Consider the following 25,166-nt stretch of genomic DNA (forward strand, 5'->3'; position numbering starts at 1 on the left):
TTAAATGATCTTTTTTAACAACCCAACACTCTACATTGTACATCATAGTTGGTCGAACAACAGTCCTATAAAATTTTCCTTTAAGCTTTAACAGAATACGCCGATCACACAAGACTCTAGATGCACCTCTCCTCTTCAACCATCCTATTTTAATTCTTTGGGAAACATCATCCTCTATATCACCTCTTTTATTTATGATTGAACCTAGGTACCTAACATAATCACTCTAAGGAATCTCTTTATCGTCAAGTATCACCACCTCATCGTTGGCCAATCATGACTAAAGTTACAAACTAGATATTTTGTCTTTGTTCTACTTAGTTTATAGCATTTTGATTCCAAAGTTGCTCTCTATGATTTTAATTTGGTATTAATTCCCCACTTGAGTCTCATCTAACAACACAATATCATCAGCAAAAAGCATACACCAGGGGACCTCATCTTGAATGTCTTTGGTTAATTCATCCATTACAAGTGCAAATAGATATGGGCTTAAAATTGATCCTTGATGTAGCCCAACTATAATTGGGAATTCATTACTTTGTCACCCCATTGTTCTTACTCTTTTCACCGAACCATCATACATATTCTTAATTATGTCTAAATATTTACTTGCAACACTTCTTTTCTTTAATACTTGCCAAATTAACGCTTTAAGAACTCTATCTAAGCTTTTTCTAGGTCAATAAATACCATATGAAGGTCTTTCCTACATTCTTTATACCTTTCCATAAGTCTCCTAATTAGGTAGATAGCCTTTGTTGTAGATCTTCCCGGCATAGACCCAAACTAGTTCTCCATAATTGTAGTTAAGTGTCTAAAACGGCTTTCAATTACTCTCTCCCATAATTTCATAGTATGGCTCATCAATTTAATGCCCCTATAATTATTACAGCTTTAAATATCTCCTTTATTTTTGTAAATTGGAACGATGATGCTTCTCCTCCATTCATCTAGTGTTTTCCTTATGCTCATAATCTTATTAAACAGTTAGTCAACCAAACTAGTCCATGTGTTTCTAAGCTCTTCCATAATTCTATTGGGATTTCATCAGGACCTTATGTGTTTCCAAGTTTCATCCTCCTTAGTGCTCTTTTACTTCAGGCATCGAAATTCTCCGTACATAAGTTCGAAAATTGGTGCTTTGGTGAATGGTGTAACCGGCAGCAAAACACTAGCGGAGTTAATGGTAACGACTTATGAGGTATGAAAATATAGGAAACAAAAACAATGAAATATGATGACCATAAAAATTAAAAAAAAAAAATCAATAAACTAGAATACTAAACAAAAACATAGCAGTTTCTGCAATTGACAAGGTCAGAACAGCAGGAAAGAAGAGAAGGAGAAGCAAAAGAGAGAAAGAGGGAGAGAAATTGCATGTATGAGTTTCTCCCCTATTATGCTTTATTTATAGATTAGAAGCTACTCAGTTTAGGAAAGATTATATAAAACCTTCCAAATCTACTAAAATGGAAACTATCCTAGGGAGATAACTTGTCAACCAAGCAACAAAGAAAAAAAAGGTAAACTAAAAATAGAAAGCAACTGTACTAGGCAGTTATGAACTGTACATGGACATGATCCTCCATGACCTCTTGGCCAATCTAAGCCATAATCGTCAATACTCCCCTCAAGCTGGAGCATATAAATCTCAAATGCCGAGCTTGCAACACCCATTCTTGAACACAAGTCCAAAGGTTGACTGGGTAAAGATGTCTCCTTGCTCAATAGAAAAAAAAAAGGGAGTGACAATCTTAAAACAGCATCTCGGACAAAGTGGCAAACAACTTCAATGTGCCTAGTGCACTTATGGAAGACAAGATTACGGGCATACAGATTGCAGCTGATTATCACAAAACATCCACATAGGTTGAGTCACTGGCTGCCCCATCTCAAGAGGAAAGGATTGGATCCTCAATAATTCAGTAGTGGTTTGAGCCATGGCTCTGTATCCATCTTCAGCACTAGACCATGCACGCGTTTTTCTTCGCCAAGCAATGAGGTTGCCACCCATGAATGTACAACAGCCAGTAGTAGATCATCTATCACCATCTGGCCCTACCCAATCGGCATCAGAAAAACAAATCATGTCAATGTAGTGTTCAGGACGACAAACAAATCCCTTTCTAGGTGCTCCCATAAGGTGTCCCAAGATGTGACATACAGCTTCCCAAGGGGTCTTCTTGGGAAAAGCTGACTACTACAACCACAGCAAATGATATGTTTGGTCTAGTAAGATATATAATATTTGATAACTATAAACTCTTACCCTTTTGCCTACAAACAATATGCGAAATTTGGTCATCTTGGTCATCTCGGTCAGTACCCTAATGACCATAATTCCGAAATTTTGGCAAAAGTTTATGAATCTTTCATTCAGATTTCGACCCTAAGTTTCGATTGGTTTTTGGGGTCATTCGGGCCTAGTTTTCGGTGTCCAGCCTAATCTAAGGCCAATAAACACACTAGGAGTGGTATGTTTGCCTGAATCTAACCCAAAGTGGTGTCCTTGATGGGTACATGCCCGGTGTATACAAGTGAAACTGAAATTATGGAACTTAAATTTTAACCAATGTAAATAACAATATGATGCAAGTGAACACTAAGGTCTTCGTTAAACTGCAACAAAAGAGACAACAACTAAAATTCCATATACAAGTTGTCAAGTACAACTTAGAAGTCAAAAGTCAGTAGTACACAGTTAAAACAATAAATAACATAATTGTTTATGAATGAACTACGAATTACAAATTTAATAATACATATCGGACCTAAGAATAACCTAATAATAGTCATTGCGTTGTGGTGGCTCCATCGTCTCAACCCTATAGGCCTGCCTCTGCGAACAGTGGACATACTCGGCCCATGTCATTGAACCCATGTAGTGCTCCATATAGTCGGGCATTGCCCTTATGCAGGTAGCATCACCCTGATAACACAGCCAACCCATATTAAAGAAAGTGTCATAAGGGTAAGAACTGCTACGAATTTTGGTGAGATTTTGGTGAAATTTCAGTAAGATTTCTGAAATTTTGGCAATTTTTCAAACTTTTTTATTTCAATAAGGACGAAAAATTTTGCCCCCTTTGCGGAAAAGTTGTCCTATGCCTACAAGTCATCTGCCCCGATGGGGATAATCAAATTACTCACTATCAGTAGACCCAAATTTCAAATGTGCATCCACAGGAGAATGTACAGGTTTGGCTGCAAGGACCCCTGTATCAGTCAGTAACTCAAGGACATACTTCCTTTGAGACAAATTGATCCCCTTCTTGCTTCATACCATAGTTCAAAATTTCGCGAAATTTCACCAAGCTTCACCCATTTCAGTACCCAGCAAAACCAAATCTGACCAAGATGCAAGTTGTAGAAATTTGCAAAGTATCGCCAATGGTTGTAATCTAGCAAAATATTGAAAATATCATGAGAACTTGAAACCAAATTCAAATGAAAGTAGAACTTTGGTTGAAATTTCGTCAAGCCAAGTGTTCTCAAAGAGAAATTTTGCCCGTGTTGGATTTTGGTGATTTTTTACTTGATCTTCGTTGTTTTCCCCATGTTCTTGTGTGGATCTTGAAGACAATTGCACATTGGGTGGATTGAGCCTCGTTTCAGTCACATCTTGAAGTTTTCATCTCTAAGGTATACTATTCTTCCCAAAACTAAACTTTTTAAAAATGCATGTTAAATAGTTGTTGGATGGCATGGAAATAACATATGCTGAACATCGTGGGCCTATCTGCAAACTCAGTGTCAAAAATTTTTTGGCAAAGTGGATTATTTTTTTATTTTTCCGTGTCAAAAAATGTATCTTCCTACACATAAAATGTAAAAAAAAAATATATATATATATATCATACTACTATAATAAAAGCATGTACTCTATCTTTTTCGCAAATCTTTTTTTGTCCTTTTCTGTCCCTATCATTGTTTTAAATACCAATAATGTTGTACTATTTGTTATTTCTTTATTTATTTTTATAAGGATAATTTAGACATTTTAGTCATTAATTATTATTAATTTATCATTAATTTTAATCCCTCTCTCAATTTCTCTCTCGATTTATCTCTGACCTCTTTCAATCTCACTCAAGTCGTCACTCTCTATATCCCTCTCCTTCTCAAACTCTCTCGAACTCTCTCTAAATTACCGCACTCTCTAAACTCTCCGACCTCTCTCATCTCTCTCAAGTCGTCGCTCTCTATATCCCTCTCCCTCTCAAACTCTCTCTCGAACTCTCTTTAAATCCCTCTCGATCTCTCGAGTCTTCAATCTTTCTTTCCCCTCTCCCTCTCGAACTCTCTCCGAATCTCTCTTTAAATCCCTCTCAATCTCTCGAATCTCTCTCAATCTTTCTTTTCCCGTCGTCGATTTTCTCTTTCATCTAATTTTTCCAAATTCCCAACTTTCGATTATTGAAAATTTACCCGCAGAGTTCGTTAAAGTACCGAAGAGATATTATGCACCTTCCGTTGAATCGAAGGTAAGAGCTCGAAGTAAACCCGCGCTCAAGTTCTTCTTTGATATATTATTGTTAACGATGTTCCGGAAAGCAGCATAATGGGTGAGGTGGGTTGCCTTCACTCTCTCTTCCTCTCAATTTTGAAATTTGAATTTGATGTTCAGTTATATTCGAGGAATTTATTGGGTTTCTATGTATTTGTTCTCTCATTGCGAAAGATAATCGAAACCGAACGATGGTGAGAAGCCGAACAATGGTGGAAGAAGGAGATGGGAAGAAGAAGATGGATCGATAATGGGTTTTGAAGGTGGTCAAGAAAAGTCAGGGTTTTCAAGGTATTAATCCACTCGTACCATTTGTAGTGTTGCTTCTACATTTTTTGAATTTCAATTCCATTGAAATTCAACAATTTGCTAAAGAGTTTTTTATTAGCTCTTGAATTTGTTATAGAACTGAAATTTGGATTCTAATTTATTGACTCGGATTGCAAAATGGATAATTAACATTATCTTATCTTCCGATCGGCATTAACATTATTTGCTAACATCCTAACATTATCACCGATACGGTTAACATTATTTGGCCCCATCGGCCCTTCAAGCTTTGATGGAAGGCTTCAATGCGACCCTTAAAGATGTGCTTTCAAAGGCGACATCTTTGTACCACTATGGGCACGGGGATATACTCATGATTTTATATCAAGCTCCAGATATTTTATAAATCACGTGCCCGTATTTGGGATTAGCCTTATGTATAACCGCATAACTCGGAAGGGAAAGTTAGTACTGTTGTGGATGCATTTTATTTTTAAGCATGTACTTACTGATCCTTTTTTTATTATAGTTGCTATTTCCCGTATATCACTAGTGCATATGCATATATATATATACTAGTATATATATATATATATCATATATATTTTATAGTGATGGAATAAATATATGTTGAACTCCATAGGCCGATCTATGGCCTCACAGAATCAGAATATTTTTCCATACAATAATAATTATTTTATTTTTCAAAATTAATAAAATAATTATAAAAATCATAAATAATTACAAAAAAAGGAGGAATTGGGAAAATGGTTTGGTTTTGAAAATTATATAAAAATATGAAATGGCTTGGCTTTCTATGTGTTTTTGAAGTGCTAACCATATGGTTTCATCGCCAATTTCGTTATGAGTAGCCATTTAATTGTCCAAAAAAAAATTTAATGATTTTATATTTTTAAAAAAAATACAAAGGCAAGGAAAAAATAATTAGCAAGGTGCATCACTGTTTCTTTATCTGAAAAAAGAAAATTATTTTGATGTTTCAATGACTAATGCAATCATTTTGTGTATCTAATAGTGATCATGTTTGGGAGTAGGAGCTCATCAGCATCATAGATGCAAGTGAAGACTAGTTCCCATCACCCAAGGTAGGGGGATGACAGAGAGGAGAAACAGGATGAGGGTAGAGAGCAGAGACAAGTTGTTGCTCCTAGTCCCAAAAGGGAGCCTACATGGTAGTACTGCACACCAATTGATGGTAATAAGACGAAGACACAGTGTAACTTCTACAGCCGCAAGTTGATGGGAGGTGGCACCAGTAGGTTTAAAGCACACCTCAACGGTAGTTTGAAGGATGAAATGTACAACAGAGGTTGTATGGGTAGTGAGACAGTTGGAAAAGGGAGCAAGAAAGAAAAGGCATAGAAACAGAGAGGGGCAGTTGCACTTGATGAGGTAGTGAGGGGACCTTCTACTTACCTAATTAATTCTAATTCCAATGAGGACAATGATGATCCGTCGATGTACATGGTACATACAGCTGCAGAGGCCACAGAGTTGGGGTGAGTGATGACAGAGAGCAGGGCATCACTACATTAGGAGGAAGAGAAGGCCAGAGGCAATGCAAAAGCTGGTCCCTTTAAAGACGCAAGACCTGGACCATCTGGGTCTGGTGGTATCTTTGGGATATTTAGAAGGTTCCAAAGTCAGAGGGCTGCTCCTTCTCCATCAGCAGATTTTCCACAACAACGATATCCCATACTAGAGTAGGATTTGGATGTTCTAAGAAAGAATAGGGCAAAGCAGCCCAAGATCTCAAGAGCTTCGAAGGATATAAAGGGCAAGGTGAAGGAAGTAGTGGCTAAATGGATGCTCTTCCACACCATTCCAGCCAACACAGCACAAGGCCCCTACTATCAGGCCACAGCACAAGGGCAAGGTGAAGGAAGTAGTGGCTAAATGGACACTCTTCCACACCATTCCAGCCAACACAGCACAAGGGCAAGGTGAAGGAAGTAGTGGCTAAATGGATGCTCTTCCACACCATTCCAGCCAACACAGCACAAGGCCCCTACTATCAGGCCATGATTTACACTATTGCACAATCAAGTCTAGGTTACCTTGGCTGCACCACTCATAAAGTCATCAACAAATATCTTACACAGCAAAAGAACTAGCTTATGAAGTACATTGCATCGACGGGGCCCTTTTGGGAGATATATGGGGTTGCCATAATGTGTGATGGGTGTATTAGTCCAATTAGAAAGTCCATCGTAAACTTTATGGTCCATCGTGATAGGAGGACTATATTCTTGAAATCTGTGGATGCATTGAGACAGGTGGAAGACCATTGGTACACTTATGGGCTCCTGCAGAGGTGGAGGAGAAGGGGGTGAAGAATGTTGTGTAGATCATCATTGATAACAGCAGTAACTTCAAAAAGGACGGAGAGATGATGATGCAATCCAGGGATTACATTGCATCAATCTCATGTTCAAGGACATTGGGAAGATCAGGATTGTTGAGTGTATTGGACAAGGCTAGACAAGTGATGAACTTTATATACAATCACAGCTACACTCCACACATAATGAGGGAGATATGCAAGGGTGACATAATGCTACCCGGTGTCACGAGGTTTGACATGAACTGCATTGCGTAACAGAGTATTAAAGGTAAGAGATCTGGGTTGATATCCTTGTTTTCATCTCAAGATGGAGAAGATCCAACACCCAAGGCATGCACACAGCATAGGCTACTATATCATCAAATGACTTCTAGAAACAGGTGGGGGATAGTGTTGAAGACGATGGACCCCATTATAAAGGTCCTACATATGGAGGACTCTTCTATGAAGGGACCTACTATGCCCCATCTATATGCAGTTGTTGAGTCGATGAGGGAGGCCATATTTCAAGCAAATCCAAGAGGCTATAGGGACTGCCCAAAGATCATAGATGATAGATGGATTGCACATCTTATGCATCCACTGCATAAGGCTAGTAAGTAAATATGTAATTTATTGGTAATCCATTCATTTCACGTTAAATTCATCGCCTATATCTAATTGTGGGTTTTTAAATTGTGTAGACTACTATCTTAACCCCAAATACCAATATAGTGTGAGAAAGGATATGCATAGCTTAGGCCTTGTATCTAGCATGGCCTCAAACAGAACTGATTGGAAGGCAAGAATCCAAATAGCCAATCCCATTTAGTTGGGACAAGGCTTATTATTGTTGTTGTTGTCGTATGAAGCAAATTAAGGCAGCGATGGTTGTCGTTAAAAAGTCAGGGCAGGACTCGACGCTTCAGTCCCTGCGTAATAATGAGGTAAGATAGTAGGGACTCAGGACTTACGAGTTGGATTTGAATTTTGAAAAAATATAGCTAACTATTATTACAAATGATTGTAGATCAAGGATTTTGGGGACAGATTCGGGTCCTTTGATTCAGATGTTGCAGTGCAGGGACTAGAACGCACAAATCCAGGTTGGATCAATAATTCGTATAGAATTGTTACATGTTACAAATTATTAGATTATCTATTAAGTAATAATTTAATGATTTTGTTATAAGATAGCTTAATGATGGGTTCCCTATAGCAGGAGTGCAGAAGACACCATCGATCTCGCAACAAGACACCATCGATCTTGCAAATATCTTCCAGGTGTACTCAGATGGTGAGGACCCCCTCATCGATTGGGTGAGGGACAGGGTTGAGCCAATATTAGACCAACTTAAAGGGAGGCCTGACCCACATACTGCTCAATAGGTAAGCATTAAAGCCAATGAGCTTATGGCTGATGAGGGTCAGGTACATGCACAGGAGGCAACTGGTGATACTATTACGAATGAGGATAGGCCGATGTCTATCACACAACAATGAAGTTATTCCTTCCACATAATTTGCAAGATATGGACCTGACCTAGCCTCCTAATCAAACTTAAGCCAGGAATGATGATGATGTGGTGGTGATGATGATGATCCTGACAATGGTGATAACGATGATGATGATGATAATGACAACGAAGATGGTGGTGGTGGAGTTCCAAATGTATGGTAGTTCCACTACCAAAGACACCACCGAGCCCCATCAGATTCATTGGGGAGTCACAGTTCACGCATGTTAGCATACCTCATCAAAGGAACCAGGGCTCCAAGTCTAAAGGGGTTACTATATAGGACCCCATGGCCAGTTCCACCCCCAAGGGCAGATGGACGCAAACATGGCTAGCTTGGCATAGTCAATAAGATCCAAGAGCTTGTATGCCAAGGAGAGTGTGGGGTCTACACCATATGGGGCTTATGAGCCTAACTACATATATGGACATGAATATGAATATGGGGGACCATATGTTGGAGCATACAGTGGGGAAAATAGTGGCTCATCTCCTGATTCAAGTGGAATGTATGCATATTGATGTGGGGATGGATTAGGCACATCAATCGTGAAGTCCATCTTTGGATATCCATCAAGGCCACTTAGTCATGGTGGGAGATCTCGCGAGATATCTCGCTATTTGGAGAGAGCGAGACGAGATGAGGGTCGAGTTGGGAGAGTTGGGAGATCTCGCCATAGCTCAGTGAGATCTCGCCAACTTTGGTCCAACCACCTACTTTAGGGGGTTTTAAAACCCCCTATCTCACTTGAGAGAGGCATATCTCGCCTCTCTCTTGCTACAACTCTCAAAACTTGCCGGAAACTTGATTTTTTGCCATAATATTTTTGGGATTCAACTTCTAAACATCTTTAACACATCTACAACATCAGATTATCATCATTCAAGCCTATTTCAACTAAATCTTCAACAAAGGCAAGATTTTTCCCCAAATTTGAATTTTTTTTCAAATAGAATGTTCTACAATGGGTGTGTGAGTCTAGTATAAATACATCTTCATCTACTAGCTTTGATCTACACTTTCATGGAAACAAATTTAATTTTCTGCTATTAATTTATTTTTTGAATTTTTTCGTATTTAAAAAATATATTATATAAAAAATTAAAATTAAAATATATAAAAAATACTTATGATATGAATGTGATTATCACTTATGTTAAACTAATTCAGAGGGCTTACAACGCCATGTATTCATATTTTGATTATCATGCTTGTTGTATTTATTTTTATTTTATTATTTAAATAATTAGATAAATAATTATGAAAAATAAAATTTTATTAAAAAATTATCTGTTTTTTCTTAAAATGATGCTCATATTATGTAGTTTATTTTAAAAATACAAACATGATTGTTTGAGCATTGTATATATGTTATCTTAGAACAAAGTTTGTGTTTTGTTGTTTTATAAATTGTTTTTACATGTTTTTATTTATTTAAAAATTATTCTAATGATTATTTGAGAACATTCATGTATGTATTTCAGTGTTGTAGCTTGTATCTTAAATGTCAACTAGTGAGAGTGGCAGCACTGGCAGTGGGACTTAGGACATTGCTTGGCAACATGGGGATCCCCTGACAACCGATAAGAAAAAATCCCAATGCAAGTATTGCCCCAAGATCTTGATTCTGGTGGTTCAACCAAATTAAAGCAACATTTGGCTAGTGGCTACAAAGATGTTGCCAAGTGTCCCAAGGTTCCTTATGAAATGCAAAAAGCAATTGCAACAACTTTAAAGGGAGGGAGACAAAAATAGGGGGAGATGGCACAAAAGCAAAGGGAATTTTGAGGATACAGTGTTGTGTAGACCTTTTGTTGAAGTTGATGAGGAGTCAGACGACAATGAGGAGAGGAGGGTTATGGGTATTGTCTCATAGGCCGAGTGGAGATAGATGAAGGCTGCAATGGAAGCTAGCATACATCCTTACATTTTAAGAATGTGAGGCAATATGAACAAACAAGAGGAGCATGAGGTTTGGGGTCAGGGGCATCCATGCCACTTAGACACCTAGACATAGTTTTCATATAAGTGAGAGGATTGAAAGGAGGACGAAGATTGCACATTATGATACCACATTTGACCAAGAGCCCTCCCTCTTCAAGCATCAAGACACCTATCAAAGAAGCATTCCATATATGTTTGCTGGAGGTAAAGAAGGCAGTAGGGAGGAGGAAGCTAGGTTGGCAATCAACAAATTCATGCTCTACAACAACATTGTAGCCAAAGTAGCCAAAACACCATATTATCAGGGGATGATCAATGCAATTGCTAGGGAAGATGTAGGGGTTAAAGACCCAACAGCTTGGGAAGTAATGAACAAATATTTACCAAAGGTGAAGCAAGAGGTGGAGGAATACATTGGTTCATTGAAGGAAAGATGGACAACATATGGAGTTACTGTGATGGCTAATGGATGGACTAGTCCTACTAGACAATCCATCATTAATTTCATGTTGAGCTGCAATGGAAAGACACCCTTCCTTAAGTCAGTGGATGCCTCAGATAAAATCAATGATGCTGACAACCTTTACAAGCTTTTTAGGCAAGTGGTCCTCGAGGTAGGGCCAAGTAATGTTGTCCAAATTGTCACAGATAACGGTGCTAACTTCAAAAAAGATGGTGAAATGTTGATGAAGAAGAAGAGCAGCAGGATCCACCTCTTTTGGACACCATGTGCAGCACACTCGATTGATCTTATGTTGAAGGACTTAAGGAAGAGAAAGTCAATCAGTGTTGTGGTTGACAGGGCTAGAAGAGTCAGTAATTTTATTTATAACCATGATTATGTGTTGAAGATGATGAGGAACCATTGTAAGGGTGATCTAGTCAGACCTGGATTGACTAGATTTGCCACCAAGTATGTAGCTTTGAAAAGCTTGCAGAAGAAAGTGGTGGGTCTACGGCACATGTTTCCAAGTGAGAAGTGGTTTAATTGGCGTGGATCTAGCCATCCTGATGCAGTAGTTGTCCAACAAACCATTGTTGATGATTCCTTTTGGAGGCAGCTGAAAAGGACAGTGGGCATTTTAGAGCCTATTGTCTTTGTTTTAAGAATGGTGGATTCGGAGAAGAAGCCCACAATGCCCCACATATATGCTGCCCTCCAGCAAATGAAAGAGTTGGCTAAAGCTGCTGCCCTTAGCTCTTTCAAATCCTATGAGAGGATCATCGATGATAGATGGGAGATGCACTTGATGCATCCTTTGCACTTGGCTAGTGAGTCACTTTTAAGTCTTCAAGTTTTTGTTGTATACTTTAATTTACATTGTTAATTTGTTATGTTATAAGTTATAACTTATAATTTTTAAACAAGTAAACAACAAAATCACTAATCAAATTTTTTATTTCCACAATACAAACTTACTACCTCAACCCAAAGTACCATTACAAGAATGATTTGGGGCTTAATGTAAGGTTGATGAATGCAGTGCAAGATGTGGTGGAGAAGCTTGAGCCAAATCCCGTCATGCAGGGGATAATTAATGGAGAGGTGAGAACTTATTCAATTGTTTCTTCAACTTCTTGCATTAGCACATATACAGTAGTGAACAATTGGTGTACAGATCAAGGAGTTCAGGGATACCTCTAGGAGTTTTGGAAAGCCTTTTGCGGTTGCAACTAGGCAATAAATTGATCCTGGTAAATAGTCCATTACTATAAGTCTATAACTCTATAAGTGATAACTAATACGTTATATAAGTACTAAGATTTATTTGCCTACTGCATATATTTGGTTATGCAACTGACTGGTGGGTGTTATATGAAACTAGTTCGCCAAATCTTAGGGACATAGCAATTAAAGTACTCTCACAAACTTGCTCATCCTCTAGTTGTGAGAGGAAGTGGAGCACCTTCTCGCTCATCCATAGTAAGGTATGAAACAGATTGGGGAGTAACAGGCTCGAGGACTTAATCTATGTGCATTACAACATGAGATTGAGAGTAGGGCACATACAAGATGATATGGATGACAAAAATGGGGAACCGATTGAGTTGAGTGATATATTCCACGAGCCCCCTATAGAGGATGAGGAGATGATGTTATATATCAATGGGTTAGGGATTGAGTGGCCTAGTGTTGGATGGGCTAAGAGGACAGTCGGATCCTACCATTGCTGCTGCTATGGGCCCAGATGATGTGGCTGATCACATGTCTACTGATGAGGGTCAGGCTGCTATAGCAGCATTAGCAGGACCAAGTGTACCATTTGTGGAGCCACTTGGTCGACTTCAAATAGCTGCGATGATGTCCATTAGTGGGAGTTCAGATGATATCATCCCTCCAAGTCAGCCATCGAGTCATGGAGGCAGTCAGGCTAGTGGTGCTAATAGTGGAAGTCAAGGTCAACAAAGGGAGTCCGAATCATCCGACACATGCGAGCCATAGTTCCCCTATCTCCTGGACTTATACTAGGAGTAGGAAAAGCATATCAAACCAGGGGCAAACGAACGATGATGCGAGCAAGCAGGATCTTGAATTGAACATGGGAAGCATAAACCTAGATCATGGTCACAATGGTTCACAATAGCAAAGTTTGGCCAGTTGGCAGTCATCGAAGTACCTATATGGGGATCACAACACTAGGTCAGATTAGAGTGTGTATTCTTCTTATGGAGATCATGTTATTCCTTAAAACCCTGCACCTGGAGAGTACACATATGGGAGTGAAGGTGGACTGTTGACTGACTGGTTTAGAAACCCCTACCTTTATATTCAACAGCAACATGAACGGCAAGAGCAACAATGGCTCTTTCACCCACCCACGATTGACGGTTCCCTAGAGTGTTATTCTTCCAGAGATTCGACATGGAGACATATTGGTCCCATATAAACCGATATGTGACATACTACAGTGATGAGTTGACTTGGGAGTCATATGTGGCCAGCATTCAGAATTAGTTGATGCAGAATGCTAAGTGATACTTTTGTTGTCTCGTAGTCTTGTTCCTCTTGTACTCTTGTGAACTTATGGATTATGATTTATGACTTACAAAAAGTCAAAAACTTCTTATGGTTGTAAAATTTTGAAGACATTTAAGTTCTTTGATAGTTTGATGTGTAATGTATTTGATACTTGATAGTTGATAACGTGAATTACTTGATATCTCTACATTACATGTTATCTAACCTTGCATTTCACAACATTTCGATTTTACACAGGGTCAAATTAGAAAACATACTTAGGGTTATTTTCTCACAAATCCACCACCAACGTGTTCAAAAGGCCTTAAATAGGCTAAATACAAAGTTTCAGCCCAACCGGGTCCCTAAAACCCATCCAGATGGCCCACCAAGTTTACACTAGAAATTTTGTATATCTCGACTAAGATCTCCCACCATGTTACTAGTACCACAACCAAATACAGAATATCCAATTCTAAGCACAAGTTGTAGGAGTCATTTCCCTTATGACACATTCCTTAAGATCGGATACCTATTTTATGTGGATGACGCTACCTACAAAAGGGGAACAACTAACTTCGTGGACAGCTTTAGGCATGCCATGTTATGGCCTCCATATGTCCAATATACATAGAGCTCCATGGGTCAGGGGATGCATCCAACCTGCCATAGAAGTTATTAGTAGGTTAGATTAGGTCTCATATGTATTGTAATTGTGGACTTCATAGTTCTATACAAGGTAAAAAATTTGATCGAAATGAACATTTTGACCTTGGAAACTGGATACTTTTTCCCTGATTCTTGAAAACTCAATTTCGAGCCTCAAATGCACTCAAATTGATTTGGATTTTTGCATACTAGCTATTTCAAGCATAATAAACACTATAATAACTACTAGTTTACTAAAAAACTACTGAAAATCTAACATCCATTCATCCAACATTCCAAGTATATAGTACATGAATCAGAGAAGAAGTTGTATTGTTATTACTTACAAGTTACAACTTACAACTTACAAGTCTATTCTATTCAAGCCTCAAGGTCTCCCTCTTCCGTCTGCACCCCCATACAAATGACAATATAACTCCCATGATGTTTGCCCCCGCCCCATATAGTTTTGGACATAGTCAAAAACTGCACCTCTGTATGTGGCCTCATCCACATGCATAAGATTCCCTAACGGTGGGAAGTTGTGAATCTCCAAAGGAACTGGTGGTGGTGGGCCTTGTGGTTGTGGAATAGTGTGGAAGATCTGCTCAACAAATGAAAGACCACCCTGCCCCTGGCTCTCAGGACTAGGAGAAGGATAAGGATACTGATAAGGTCGCAGCGGCTGACTCCGATAATCGATAGTGGGAGGGACACCATAAGCTCCATAGGCCGCTCCATAACCATAAGGCTCCAGTCGTGGCTGACTGGCCTGACCCTGAATCTGATAGCCAGGAGGGACACCATATGGTCCATAACCATAAGTTGACTCGGTAGAACCAATACTCTCCACAGCAGTATCATATGAGGACTCTGCAGGCCTATGCCATCCGGATCCTCTAGAGGTGGAGGAGTCTCTACCATCATCAATGCTCATCGATCTCATAGATCCCACCAAGCTCTCGGCATCGGATGGACGGCAAGACCCATATGATGGCATGTCCTCTGTGCTCCAGCCATGCTGTCTCCCCTTCCCCTTCCTCGAATATGTAGAGGAAACATTTTTGCCTCAAGATGCAACTCCAGTATGGTCTGAATCCTGTGTCGTGTGGGTGAATTGACTCTCTCCTGTGAATCTCGGTGGTCGTCCTCCCCCCCCCCCCTTGACTCTCACGTCCGGCGGGTGGTGGTGGTGGTGGTCTCTCCCCAGGATCGGCTGAATCCCGATCACGAGGTCCCACACCCTCCTCATCCCCTCCATCATCACCATCACCGTCATCATCACCACCATCATCGTCATCGTCAGAGGCCTGAGTCACCTCATCCTCAGTGTCGGACCAGAAAATCAAATCCTCACTGCGGGTGGATGCACTAGGGTGTGGCACGAAGGGAGGGGCGGGCTCTGCATGTGGCCTCCCCTCCTGGGCCATGAAGTCCCCCACATCAGCCCACATCTCCTCCGCAATCGACTATTGGGAAGACCTCCATCCTCATCCAAGCAATCCGTCTCCACTATCCCCGATCCAGTCAACTCTTCGGGTTATCATCATCATCCATCTCAAATATGTCGGCCAACTCGATATTGGTGCTCTCTCTGTCCATCCCCTATCTAATATGATCCTCTCTCAGTCTCATATTATAGTGTAGGTAGACAAGGTCCTCTAGACGCTTCACACCCAATCGGTTGCGCCTCTTCGAGTGAATGAGGCTGAAGGTGCTCCAATTTCGCTCACTAACCGGTGGCGAGAACATGTTTGGGAGAGCACTTTGTTTGCAATCCTACTCAAGTTGTGTGAATCACGTCCAAATTGCAACCACCACTCAGTTGCAACAAACATAGACTCCAAGTCATTTTAATACTTAAATAACTAAATTAAAGATAGAATATAATAATTAAATGTATAATGAAATAAATGAATGAACTTACCCGCAGGGGCGGTTTCCCGTCCCGATACGGCCACAGCACGACCGAAGCTCCCAGTGGCATCCCTAAAAGCCTTTATCTAATATATAAAGAGAAAAAACAATAACTAGTTAGTAGTTACTAGGTTAATGACTTAGTATAAAACTACAAATTGCGAATATCAAATGATTTTAATCACTATCTCACCTCCATAAGGATGACTGCTTGTTTAGTTGTATCCGGTTCGAACTTCTCCACTACAGTTTGGACAGCATCCATCAAATCTTGCCTCATCCCAAGATTGTCCTTATAATGGTACTTGGGATTTAAATAGTATGCTGTGTAAGAAAAAGTATGTCATAAAAGGGAATAGTTAATGCTTAAGCCTTAATAGTGTGATAACATAATGAAAATTAAATTAAATTCTTAAGTCACTTAAGTACTTAACAACTTAACAACTCACCAGCCTTATGCAGTGGATCCTGCAACATAGACTCCCATCTACTGTTGATGATTTGAAGGACTTTCTTGTTGCCGCGTGGGTGGACCTGAGCAACTTGCTGCTTCATCCTATCTACTGCAGCAAATATGTGTGCTAGAGTAGGTTTTCTTTGTTGATCTACCATCCTCAACACATTCACCACCAAGCTCAAGCATCTTCACTACTATCCTCACATTGTGCCGGAAACTCTCATCAAGGATAGTCAATCGAGCTCTCCTTCCTCCCACCGATGAAGAACCCTCCCCAGTTAAACCACTCCTCCGATGCAAACATACTCCTAAGGCCGGTCTTCCTACTCTCAAAGCTCTGCAGATGCTATCCAATTAGTAGCAAATCTGGTTATGCTTGGCCTCACTAACTCACCCCCGACACTTGTCCCTCATCATCCTTAATGCATAGGTGTGGTTATATATGAAGGTGCTAACATGTCGAGCTTGGTCCACCGTATTCTTCACAAGCTTGACCTTTCCAATCTCCTTCAACATTAAGTCAATGCAATGAGCAGCACAAGGAGTCCAAAAGAGCCTATATCTGTCCATCCATCAAGGCATCAAGCCATCAATACAAAGTTATAAAGTGTACATGTATATGTGTAATGTAAATATATGTATTTACAAATGAAAATTAATACTATATGTTTAGACTTTAGATACCTGGAGTTCTCTTGCATCTTCAACCCGACTTTCTTGTAGTTGGAGCCATTATCAATCACAATTTGAACTACATTTTCCACTCCAACCTCCTTCACCACTTGCTTCAGTAATTTGTAAATGTATTTTGCATCCTTCTTCTCACCGGATGCATCTACTGACTTGAGGAACACTTGTCCTCCCATCACAATTCAACATGAAATTGATGATGGACTGTCTAGTGGGACCGGTCCAACCATCGACCATCGAGTCAATCCATAATGATTCCACATGGGCTTTAATCCCTTAATGTATTCATTTATGTCCTCTTTATGCTTAGGCAAATACACATTATATATCTCATATGGAGTGGGGCCCTATACACCACTCCCGCCCTCGCCTATTTGCTCAATCATATCTCTTCGTAGTAGGGCCCCCGAGCTGTATGTGCTGGAACACTATGGTAATGCGCCCATTTGGAGAAAGCCATCCCCACTTTCTCCTTCACACTCCCCCATAAGTGCTTCAACTTTCTCTGTTTATGCTCAGGCCTCGCAAATAGGGCCGGATCATTGCGAAGAATCTCAAGATCCGGATCTGTAGGATGTCTTTGAGGAAGCTCGACCCCTTGTAGGGGCCCGTGGGATAGGAGCCTCTGCCTCGACACTCCGAGACCTCCTCATAGGGACTTGGGAGCCACCTATGCCTCCCATACCTACTGGCTCTCTAGAGGACCCACAACCCAGACCCCTCTGCTGCCTCCTAATGTCATCAATCCTCTGTTGCTCCCTACTCATCATCATCGCCCTCCTCAGCTGATCGGCCTTTGGATCAGGGTCACTGTCTCCTGGCTCATCCCTACCATAACCCTCAGGATCTGGAAGGTCATCTAAGCAGGCATCCTCGAACTCATCCCTCTGTGTTCTCTTCTCTTTCCTCTTTTGCTTTCCACCACTAATATATGAGGCCATTGCCTTCTTGACCTCTACGAGCACCTTTGGGCACCCTGTTACATCCCTGTTGCCACCAGCTAGATGCACCTTCAATCTAGTGGCCCCACCTCCTCCTATTTGTTTCTTGCAGTAATTACACTCACTCTTCCTCTTATCAGCTGTCAGTGGCCTCCCATGATCCCAAGCTATGTCTGACATCTTTAAAATAGAGTGCCTGATACAAGAAACACACACTAAGTATCTTGAAAAGCTCCACAATATGCTCCAAAAATGACATACATACTTCTAATAATAACCTCCTATTTTTAAATACAAAAAAATATATATATGTATAACTATATAAGTATTTTTTAATATATAAATAATTTTAAAATATATAAAATACACACTAACTATCTTAAAAATATCCACAACATGCTCAAAAAATTGCATATATGCTTCCACTAATACTCTCCTATTTTTAAATTTAAAACAGAAATTAATTATTTTTTTAATATTTAAATATTTTTTTTAATTATTTAAATATATATTAAATACAGTAAAATTACATAATTAACAGAAGAAAAAAATTAATTCAACACCATCACAGCAATATGGTGTCTCAACTCTCACATACATCCATTTGAAGCTTATACATGTACTATACATAAACATTTTTAACAATATACATAATTTAGTAAATAATTTTTAATAATAGAAAAATAAAAAAATAGTAGGAAGAATCAAAAAATAATTTTGACACTACAAATTCATAGATCATCACTCTAAAGTAAACATATATAAATTTGGAAGCAATCTAACATGATTTAAGGCACAAATGAAACAAAAATCAAAAAATGAGGAAGTTGGTTACTCACCTTGCAAGATTTGAGAAAATGCACAAATGGAGGAGCAAATCAAGTGTTTGAAGGAAATGGAATACTAGAAATTAGGTGTAGAATGGGATGAAAGCAAGAGAAATGAGCAAAAAATGCAAAATCAGGTCAAAATCTCCTGGGCGATATCGCTCGAAACAGTCGAAACTGATGGTAGGTCGAAAATGAGCTCGATTTTGGGTATTTTATAGCCTACGCAAGTGTCGTTTCGGCCCGATATGGTATCGGGCAGAAATTTCGACTTGTATCGACCGAAATTTCGGTCGATACGAAACGAAATGGATACTTTTCGTGCCTACTACTAAATTTCGTTTCGAGTTGGATTTTTGCAGGCATTTCGATCGAAATTTCGACCATTTCGATCGAATTTTCTTCCATGGTTCTATATGTATCTTCCTCATTCATTCTAAATTGTTTCAACTGTGTACTAACTATTGAGTCTACAATACACTTCTACTTGAATATTGAATTCTAGTTATATTTGTTGTTGCATATTAATGAAAATCTTAGTGTTCTCACACAAAATCCATATTTACATTTGTTAAGATGCATCTTCCAGAGATTAGTCAAGCAGGAGGTGGCTATACATATGTCAATATTATAATTCACTTAAATGGTTTGGTTTGATTAAGTTATTGATCTCGTCTCCGGCGATGTCTCCTCCCCTTTCTCCGTCACCCCTCTCTCCCCATCCTTCGCCTGTCTCTTCCCCCTCAATCGAACCTCCTTTTCCACCAGCTAAATCTTGGAATTCTTTTTTTTCTGAACCTTCTCTTGCCACTAAAAATCTTAACATCTGCTTCCTTCCCCCAACCACCAAAATCACCCCCCTCTTGCTCACTGTCCTTCCTCCTCCACTGCTCCCGGTGTCCCCCGCTGGAAATCCGCCATTATTGGCCAATTTCTTGGTCCCGTTCCCCCTTTCAACATCCTAAAAGCTTCCCTTTCCAAACAATGGAAGGCTTCGGGCCTCATGGATGCTTACCTTTTAGATTCTGGTATTTTCCTCTTCAATTTCTCTTCCCTTGACTGCCATGATCGTGCTCTGGTTGGCTCTCCTTGGTCTGTGGGAAAATCTCAAATTTTCGACAAGCCTTGGTCTCAATCTTCGCCACTCCTCAGGGTCGACTTCAACTTTCTTCCCCTGTGGATCAACCTTCCTGGTCTGCCTCTCGAATTCTGGAACTATGATTGCCTTAGTAGAATCGGCTCTGCTATTGGTACTCCCCTGCGCACTGATGTCAAGACTCTTAAGATGGAGAAGCTCTCGTATGCCAGATTATGTGTGAACTTCCCTGCTACTAAGCCTCTTCCTGCCTCGGTCTCCATCTCAGATTATAATGGCCTGCTGTACGATCAAGTAATTGTTTATGATTGGATTCCTTTGCATTGTGATTTCTGCCTCTCCTTTGGTCACGATGGTGCTTCCTGTGTTTCAAAGAAAAATCTCGGAAGACCGCTACTGCTGTTCAAGATGTCTCTGCTGCTCATGTTCTCGAGAAGATGACCCCCATAGCTCCTCCGCGAACCATTGATATTCTGGAAAAGATCACTGCTTCAGTTCCTTCTGATCCATCCACCGCTGTTGCAGAAGCCGGCATTAAAGATGATTCAAAACCTTTCATTGTCAAAACTTACCGGCGACTCAGAAGAAGGATCAAATTGCCTCCGCCGGCGACTTGTGCTGCTCCCAAAGCCATTAAAGGTTCTGCTACAACCTGCAAAACCCTAATTCTTGTAAACCTGCATCTCAGGACAGGGCCTGCTACTGCTGAAGCCTCTCCTAGCTTCTGCACCTCGAAGACAGCTCCCAAGGTTCCGAAAGTCAAGCTCCGACCTGTCCGATCACCGATTGGTATGTCCAGTCCTGAGAAAGTTTCTCGATCTCCCTCCTTTCACGATTCTAGTTCCCTGACGAGCTCCGCCTCCACCTAGAATTCCAAAAACCCTCTTTTATCACCTCCAACCCCCTGTTAGACCAGCGGCCCATCATTTCTGGTTCAACCCTATCCAAAACCATCTCCTCAAACACACCTTACCCGATAAAGCCCAATTCCACTTTACATAAATCCAAAACTCGTCCTGGCCCATCCTAAGGCCCATTTACCTCCCATTTTACTTGGACCTCCACTAACTTCACCTGGCCCATCAAAAGCCCCCAGCCATATTACCCATAAGCCCATTATTCCCTTAAAGCCCACCACTCCCAACTTACTTCACTTAACCAGTGTCTCACTTAAGCCTGTCACAGCCATCCCTTCCCTTAACCAATTACCCGCCACCAACAAAAGACAGCCCACTAACCTCATCTCCCCCAACCCCCTGTCCCCTGTCACTCAACCCGTAGCCACTGATCCAGACCACTTGCTCGCCCCTTCGACTAGCTTTCCCATCCATGAATCTTCATCCCCAAACTCCAACTCCCCCAATGACCCGGTTCCCTTTGTAACCCCATCTCCCCCCAGTTCCCCCCTGTGTGAGTTCCCAACCTCCAACTCCTTTTCTTTGATTGCCACTGATTCCCCTCTGTGCCCTTCCCCCAACAGCAACTTAGGTGCCCCCTCTTCTTTTGATCCTTATGTCTGAATTCTTTATCTGGAATGTCAGGGGTCTCAATACCCTAGCCAAACAAGCTGAGGTTAAAAATACAATTAGGACCTCAAAAGTCTCTTTGTGTGCCCTTCTCGAAACTCATGTCCAAGTGGACAATGCTCATCGGATTGCCCAATCTATAGCCCCTTCTTGGTCTTTCATCTCCAACTATTCCGAGTCTCCTAATGGTCATATCTGGATCCTTTGAGACTCCTCTGTTTTCCAAATCTCTCTTCTTCGATCCTCCCCTCAACTTATGCATCTCAGCATTCTCTTAAATAATTTGCCCCCTTATCTCCTCTCCATCGTTTATGGTTTCAACCAAGTTGCTGATCGCGTCCCCCTTTGGGAGACTATCCGTTCTATCTCTTCCACTTCTTTGGAGCTCCCTTAGGGCATCGGTGGTGACTTTAACATCATCCAGTTTTCTCATGAGCGTGTGGGAGGTTCCTCCCCGACTCCTGCTGCGATGGGAGACTTTAATGCATGCTTAGACAATTCTAGTATTTCTGACCTTCGTTGGTCCGGCCACCCCCTTATGTGGCATAATCACCGTTCCGGTCATGCCAAAATCACCTCAAAGCTTGATCATTTCCTCTCTAATGCCCCTTGGTTCTCCTCCTTCCCTGCCTCCAATGCCTATTTCTCCAATTCTAATCTCTCTAACCATTCCCCCGGTTTTGTCCAACTCGCTCCCCCCCTCCTCTTTTGGTCCCAAGCCCTTCAAATTCTTCGACATGTGGACCTCGAGTCCATTTTTCCTCCCCATTGTCATGGAAGCCTAGGCGAAGCCGGTCCATTGTTTCTCCCTTCCTCTCATTGCCTTCGCTCGTAGGCTTCGCAACACTAAGGAAGCCCTTCGCTCTTAGAACTCTTCCACCTTTGGAAATATTTCTTCCAGCCTCTCTACCTGTCGCTCTAATCTCCTTAGGGTCCAATCTCTTTCAAGATGATCCCTTCAATCCCTCTTTTGCTGAAGACGAAAGGACCCTTTCCTCTGATCTCTCCTCCCTCCTTGCCTCTGAGGAAAGCTTTCTCCGCCAAAAAGCTAGAATCAAATGGCTTGAGCTTGGGGACTCCAATTCTGCTTATTTTCATCGCTCCCTCAAAGCTCGAATTAATCTTAACTCCATTCCCTTCCTCGTCACTAGTAATGGCTCTCGAATCTCTGATCCTGCTAGTATCAAGGAGGAGATTGTTTCCTTTTTTTCAAATCTCCTCTCTCCCCCTCCATCTCTTGCCCGTCCTCCTCTCCCCCTAGCCTCATCAACAAATTCATTGATCCTTCAATCATCCCCTCCCTCTGTGCTATCCCTTCCTCTGGAGAGATTCTTCTTGCCATCTGATCCCATAAATCCAATAAAGCCCCTGTGCCAGACGGATTCGGCATGGGATTCTTTCTTGCCTCTTGGGATTTCATCGAGAATGGCCTTGTTGAGGCCATCCGCAGTTTTTTCTTCAACCCTTCTCAGCTCTCCTCAATCAATCAAACTTTTCTCTGCCTCATTCCCAAGAAGCCAGGAGCCTCCTCCCTCTCCGACTTCCGTCCCATCTCCCTCTGTAACCTCATCTACAAATTCATCTCTAAAGTCCTAGCGAATAGGCTAAAAAAGGCTATCCCATCTCTTGTTAGCCCGAATCAATCTGCTTTTATCTCGGGGCGTAGTACTACGGACAACATCCTCCTTTGTGCGGAAGTTGTTCGTGGCTTCGAAAGATCTGCACACTCCCCGGTTACTCTTTTAAAGGTTGATCTTTATAAAGCCTTTGATTCTATTCGTTGGGACTTCATTAGTGATGTTCTCTCTTCCATGGGCTTCCTTCCCCTCTTCATTCACTGGATTGAAATTTGTATCTCATCGCCCCGCTTCTCCATTCTCATCAATGGCTCTCCTGCTGGCTTCTCGTCCTGCATTGGCATTCGCCAAGGCTGCCCTCTCTCCCCCTACCTCTTTACTTTAGCTTTAGAAGTTCTCTCCCGCATCCTTCAATCCAAAACCGATCAGCTCCTCATCTCCCCCATCCCCAAGTGTAGGTCCATTAATCTTACCCATCTTGCCTTTGCGGATGATCTTATGATCTTCTCCAAAGCGGATCATCAATCCATTTCTTCCATTCTTTGTGCCCTCTCTCATTTTGAATCTCTCTCTGGCCTTCGTGTCAACCTTGATAAATCCACTCTCTTCCTCTCTGGGGTTTCTGATCAGCTTCGTTCCTCTCTCCTTCTGCTCTCGGGCTTTAAGCCTAGCTCCTTCCCGTCATCTATCTTGGCCTTCCTCTCATGCTTGGCAGGCTTACCCGCCACCATTGCCTTCCAATGCTTGATCATTTTCGTAAGAAGCTCCAACTTTGGAAGGGTAAGCTGTTGTCCTTTGCCGGTAGAGTGATCCTATGTGCTCTGTGCTTCAATCCTCTTACCTTTACTGGTATAGGATCTTCTCCATCCCCAAATCTATCCTCCATGATATGGAATCCCTGTTCTGTGGCTTCCTTTGGAAAGGGAGGGAGGCCACCCGTTTCATCCATCTTGTCTGTTGGTCGACCATCTGCCGCCCAACCTCTGAGGGAGGCCTTGGCATCCGTAGGATCTCTAATTGAGACCTCGCTTGTCTTCTCAAACTCATTTGGAAAATTGCCTCTAAGCAAGATTCCATTTGGGTTAATTGGGTTCATTCTCATCTTCTTCGCTCTAACTCCTTCTGGACTTCTCCCTTGCCCTCCAATCCTTCTTGGGTCTGGAGGAAACTCCTCTCCCTTCGTCCTCTAGCTCTCACTAGTCACTATTTCTACCATCATCTCCTCTGGATCTTCCACCACCTTTTGGCTAGACATGTGGCATTCGATGGGCATTCTCTACACTCATTTTGGTCCCCGTACTGTTTATGACTCCCGAATCCCCAAAGATACCCCGTTGTCTGCTTTCATCTCTGATGACTCTTGGAACCCCTTCCCCTTCTCACACAGGTTTGGGATTCTTTTCCTCCTCTCGTTAGCTCTACCCACGACCTCACTGTTTGGCTCCCTTCCCCCACCAGAAACTTTTCCACCTCCTCTGCATGGCATCACCTTCACACCCATAACCCCAAACCCCCCTAGGTTTCCTTGGTCTGGTTCAAAGCTTCCATCCCTCGCCACTCCCTTACCCTTTGGAGAGCTCTCAACCAAGCTATCCCCACCCAATCTTTCCTTATTAGCCGCCATGTCCCAGTCTCCCCCAACTGCATCCTCTGCTGGAACGACTTGGAAAACACTGACCACTGTTTGGCCTCGTTCGAGGCGCTCCTATGGGTTTGCGTGTGATTGGTCTTGGATGGTGAGAAACTTTTCAGGATCTTCCACTTGTGATCGGATTGGTAAGCTCGTTTTATGTGCCTCTATTCACCACATTTGGTGGGACCGTAATCTTAGGAGATGGACATCCAAATCCCGCTCTATTGACTTGATTTGGAAAGCCATCTATTTTGATGGTTCCTCTAGGCTGTTAGCTACCCCCAATCCCCATATTGATGATACCCCAAG

At 41.4% G+C, this 25,166-nt stretch overlaps 1 protein-coding gene across 3 annotated transcripts in view; it reads right to left on the bottom strand.

Annotated features, from left to right (window-relative positions):
- The window catches only part of LOC148999431 (AMP-dependent synthetase and ligase family protein), an 84,530-nt gene that overhangs the window by 34,887 nt on the left and 24,477 nt on the right, over positions 1 to 25,166 (bottom strand). The gene's annotated exons all lie outside the window — the stretch shown is intronic.

This window comes from Hakea prostrata, unplaced genomic scaffold, assembly GCF_041222555.1.
Source record: "Hakea prostrata isolate BN-2017 unplaced genomic scaffold, UWA_Hpros_2 contig_7, whole genome shotgun sequence".
Taxonomy (NCBI): domain Eukaryota; kingdom Viridiplantae; phylum Streptophyta; class Magnoliopsida; order Proteales; family Proteaceae; genus Hakea; species Hakea prostrata.